Consider the following 4,054-nt stretch of genomic DNA (forward strand, 5'->3'; position numbering starts at 1 on the left):
GCCCCTAAACTAATGACATCTAGTATTAGGTTACCGCCGTTCAGTCAGGTGAGGGGATTAAGTTACTTGCTGTTGTTACATAAACTGCTTTCAATACTTTATTTTGTAAAACCAAATCCTTCCCCAGGTCACCTTTTTTTTGCTTCAAATGCTTTGACTTCTTTATTTTATACTTTGTTTTGTGTTGCTGCACTTTTATGTTAACAACCTATATCACATTTTGTGCTTGTTTACATCTGCAAAGACATTTTCTTTTACATTCTTTGCTTATCTGTGTAAACGTTTGTGATAACTTCAATCATTTATTATTTATTTTTTGTTAATGTTGCATAACAACTTTTTTTTTTTGGCAAAGATCGTTATTTACATTCTTTGCTTGTGTTTGTAACTTAATTTGTAACTTCTTAACTCTGTAACATCTTATTTATTGGTGCACTTTTTGTTGATGCTGAGTACGTAACAGATATTTTTTACATTCTTTGATTTATATTTGTAACTTTCTATTAACTAATTCCTTTATTATTTATACAGAGAGAGTCTCTCTCTCTTTCCTTCCTTCCTCTCTTTTTATTTTTCTCTCTCTCTCTTTCTCTCTTTCTTTCCTTTCTCTCTCTCTCCCTCTCTCTTCCTCTCTCTTTCTCTCTTGCTCTCTCCTCCTCTCTCTCTCTTTCTGTCGCTCTCTCTTTCTCTCTCTCTTCCTCGCTCTCATTTATTTTTCTCTCTCTCTCTTTCTCTCTTTCTTTCCTTTCTCTCTCTCTCCCTCTCTCTTCCTCTCTCTTTCTCTCTTGCTCTCTCCTCCTCTCTCTCTCTTTCTGTCGCTCTCTCTTTCTCTCTCTCTTCCTCGCTCTCTCTTTCTCTCTCTCTTCCTCGCTCTCTCTTTCTCTCTCTCTCTTTCTGTTTCTTTCTTCCTTTCTCTCTCTCCCCTTTCTTTCTTTATCTGTTTCTCCTCTCCCTGCTCGCTCTCATTCTTTCTTCCCCTCTCTCTCTCTCTCTTTTTAGTTCTCTTTTCCTCCTTTTTTCTCTTTTTTTCTGTCTCCTCTCTCTCTTTCTCTCTCTTTCTCTCTTTTTCCTCTGGCTGTGTGAAATGATTTCTTGTTTTGTAACAAAACATTTGGAAGTTTAATGAAGAGCACAGTTTTGGGGGGGAAATTCTGTGGTTGGCCAACTGGCGCAGTTTAGTTAACTCGAACCATTCCATTGATTTGCTTTGTTGTTACATTTTGTAAAGCTGTTGATGAGTTTGTTGACATCTGACGTGTGAAAGTAAAACATTTGTGGACAGATTGTTGTAGAACTCATTTGTGTTACTTGCGGTCCTGTAAAATTATCTTTGTTCTGCGACAAATGCAGAATTGTGGATTTTTGTTGGCTTGGGTTGTGTTTGTTCTGGAAAAAGGTTCTTCTTGCCATTTCTTATTGTTTTCGATAGCCCATTGATGTATCCCGAGGAGTGCAGAATCAAAGTTTAACTTTTTAAATGAAGTTGCAGTGATTTCTTTTTTTTAACTTTGAGGAAAAGTGAGTGAAATCGCATTGCTATCTGGAAGCCAAATTGTCTGACTCAATAGCCACCTAATGACCTTCCACAGAACTTTTAGGACAGTAATACATCACTGGAGACAGGCAGACTCCCAGCATGCATCTCTCCGGCTTGCCTGGTAACCCTTTCAGTCATGTGATCAGCTGATGCAGAGCTGGACAGTGTGGGCGCAGTTCTGTTGAAGCTGCTGGAGATTTTCTAACATTGTTATTCTATTTTATTTATTTCATTTTTTTTGCTTAGTGCTCTTTGGATCTAAAATGGACACAGAATATATTTAATTTACACACATACACACACACACACACACACACACACACACACACACCTATTTATTATTTATACAGAGAGAGTCTCTCTCTCTTTCCTTCCTTCCTCTCTTTTTATTTTTCTCTCTCTCTCTTTCTCTCTTTCTTTCCTTTCTCTCTCTCTCCCTCTCTCTTCCTCTCTCTTTCTCTCTTGCTCTCTCCTCCTCTCTCTCTCTTTCTGTCGCTCTCTCTTTCTCTCTCTCTTCCTCGCTCTCTCTTTCTCTCTCTCTTCCTCGCTCTCTCTTTCTCTCTCTCTCTTTCTGTTTCTTTCTTCCTTTCTCTCTCTCCCCTTTCTTTCTTTATCTGTTTCTCCTCTCCCTGCTCGCTCTCATTCTTTCTTCCCCTCTCTCTCTCTCTCTTTTTAGTTCTCTTTTCCTCCTTTTTTCTCTTTTTTTCTGTCTCCTCTCTCTCTTTCTCTCTCTTTCTCTCTTTTTCCTCTGGCTGTGTGAAATGATTTCTTGTTTTGTAACAAAACATTTGGAAGTTTAATGAAGAGCACAGTTTTGGGGGGGAAATTCTGTGGTTGGCCAACTGGCGCAGTTTAGTTAACTCGAACCATTCCATTGATTTGCTTTGTTGTTACATTTTGTAAAGCTGTTGATGAGTTTGTTGACATCTGACGTGTGAAAGTAAAACATTTGTGGACAGATTGTTGTAGAACTCATTTGTGTTACTTGCGGTCCTGTAAAATTATCTTTGTTCTGCGACAAATGCAGAATTGTGGATTTTTGTTGGCTTGGGTTGTGTTTGTTCTGGAAAAAGGTTCTTCTTGCCATTTCTTATTGTTTTCGATAGCCCATTGATGTATCCCGAGGAGTGCAGAATCAAAGTTTAACTTTTTAAATGAAGTTGCAGTGATTTCTTTTTTTTAACTTTGAGGAAAAGTGAGTGAAATCGCATTGCTATCTGGAAGCCAAATTGTCTGACTCAATAGCCACCTAATGACCTTCCACAGAACTTTTAGGACAGTAATACATCACTGGAGACAGGCAGACTCCCAGCATGCATCTCTCCGGCTTGCCTGGTAACCCTTTCAGTCATGTGATCAGCTGATGCAGAGCTGGACAGTGTGGGCGCAGTTCTGTTGAAGCTGCTGGAGATTTTCTAACATTGTTATTCTATTTTATTTATTTCATTTTTTTTGCTTAGTGCTCTTTGGATCTAAAATGGACACAGAATATATTTAATTTACACACATACACACACACACACACACACACACACACACACACACACCTCTCTCTCTCTCTCTCTCTCTCTCTCTCTCTCTCTAATTGTGTCCTGAAATAATTTCCACTTGAGTTGAAGTTTATTTTTTACATTTTGAATCCACACACTAGCTGAAATCTGAAATCAGGCTTGAATCGGGAGTGTCTTCTCTGTAGCGCAGGGGAGGATTCTAAGTTAGGCTTAAAAAAGGCAGAGCTCCTTGAGGTAACACTCACAGGGATGGGGTAGGGAGGGACGGGGTGTTTGCCGAACTGCAATGCATGAAAGGTGTTGTCACCCTCCTTGAAGCCATATAGCGCTGCAGTTTTAGGGCCCGTTCGGGCCATTGCGCTGGCAAACACACATGCACATTTTTAATGCGTTGCATTTACATGTAGTGCAACAGAAGTTTCTTTTTATGTGCGTTATGCTTGTGTTTTAAGCAATAGTCCATGATGAACCCATCGCACTCCTATCCGCTTTTCTCCATGTACAGGTGCAGCGGTGATAACGGGTGGCTGCCATCCTCAAGTAAGAAGAGGAATATGGACCCCGGCACTCCAGATGTTGTACAAATGCATCTATTTATGTGCAGCATGCATAGCACAAAACATGCAACGTTTCCGGGTCTCCCTTCTTCAGGCAGAGCATGTGATGCTTGTGTTTTACATATGTTTTCTTCCTGGGGGTCACATGTTAAATATAAAAACGTGACTTGATCAATTGGCATATTGCGTTCGTAGCGCGTTTTGCAAGCGTTGCCATTGACTACGATGTAACGCACATTTTTACCAAAGGCGCAGCGAGCCAGATTTTTCAAGAACGCAATGCACCGCTAAGAAGAGCTTCATAGGGTGTCATGTTAACTGGTTCTGATGACCTATGATCTAGATCTAGTTCTGTGATCCTGTGGTGTAGGGCCAAAGCTGGGGGGTCATGTGCCCCGGGTGCCACTTTAAGAGGGGTGCCACTGGTTGTGGCACCCCTCTTCTCCCTG

The 4,054-nt window shown here is 40.5% G+C and overlaps 1 protein-coding gene across 1 annotated transcript in view; it reads left to right on the top strand.

Moving 5' to 3' along the window:
* Window positions 1-4,054, top strand: part of METRN (meteorin, glial cell differentiation regulator) — a 17,231-nt gene that overhangs the window by 456 nt on the left and 12,721 nt on the right. The gene's annotated exons all lie outside the window — the stretch shown is intronic.

The sequence above is a fragment of the Nanorana parkeri genome, unplaced genomic scaffold (genome assembly GCF_000935625.1).
Source record: "Nanorana parkeri isolate BGI_ZX_2015 unplaced genomic scaffold, ASM93562v1 scaffold1837, whole genome shotgun sequence".
In the NCBI taxonomy this organism is placed as follows: domain Eukaryota; kingdom Metazoa; phylum Chordata; class Amphibia; order Anura; family Dicroglossidae; genus Nanorana; species Nanorana parkeri.